The sequence below is a fragment of the Arvicanthis niloticus genome, chromosome 7 (assembly GCF_011762505.2).
Source record: "Arvicanthis niloticus isolate mArvNil1 chromosome 7, mArvNil1.pat.X, whole genome shotgun sequence".
Taxonomy (NCBI): Eukaryota; Metazoa; Chordata; class Mammalia; order Rodentia; family Muridae; genus Arvicanthis; species Arvicanthis niloticus.
Window position 1 is genome coordinate 7,960,482 of NC_047664.1, and position 1,008 is coordinate 7,961,489.

Consider the following 1,008-nt stretch of genomic DNA (forward strand, 5'->3'; position numbering starts at 1 on the left):
TGCTAACTGCTACCTGAGACCTGATCCAGTGCTCTTTGCCTGTCTGGGGAAGCATCGGGAAGGATGAGAGAGCCAAATACTGAGGAGAGCTTGTAAAGGAAAGGTCAAAGAAGAAGCAGAATGTGAAGACCTTCATTAATTGCCCAGGGAAAGAAGTAAACAGATTCTACAAAAAAAGAAAAAGAAAAAAAAAAACACTCTGCCCTATTTCTATTCCTGGATCAGCCAGTAAAAGTCAGGACATTTTCATTGCAATGGATGAAAGAGTCTGGAAAAAAAAACTTCATTACCACAAATGATAGAGATTTCTGGGTATCTTCAGAGGAAATAGCCATCCCAGGAATAACTTTGAAAATCATAAAAAGGAGCCACACACCTCAGCTACTCCTGTAGCACACACTAATGCATATGTACATGAATGTGCACATACACATAAACACACATAAACACACACACATACACACACACACTGCTGAAGCTTGAAATCACCATAATTATCACTCACTTGCCAAAACTTATCAGAATCTTTTCCACCCGTGTAAGCATCCTGTTGGAGAGGGGAGCGGAGAAGGTTTGTTAGTAGACATAAGAGCAGCTGATTGCTTCTTTTCCTATGATAGATGAGGTAGATAGAAAGGAAGTCAAAAGACAGTATTTCTCACATGATGCGACTGATTCCCTTACACAGATTAGGCCAACTGTTCTATTTTTACTGGATGCTCTATTTTCATCTGTTGCTATGACAAACACTCTAACCAAAAGCAACTTGGAGAGGAAAGTACTGATTTCATCTTACACTGCCAGGTCACACTCCATTATTGAGGAAAATCAGGGCAGGAACTCAACTCGGAAAACTTAAAACAGAAATTACAAAGGAACATTGTTTTCTGGATGACTCTGGCTCGTTTTGCTAGCTTACTTATACAGGCCAGGACCACCTTTCTAGGAATGTTATCATCCACAATGGGTTGGGTTCTCCTGCATCAGTTTAATAGTCAAGACAACTGC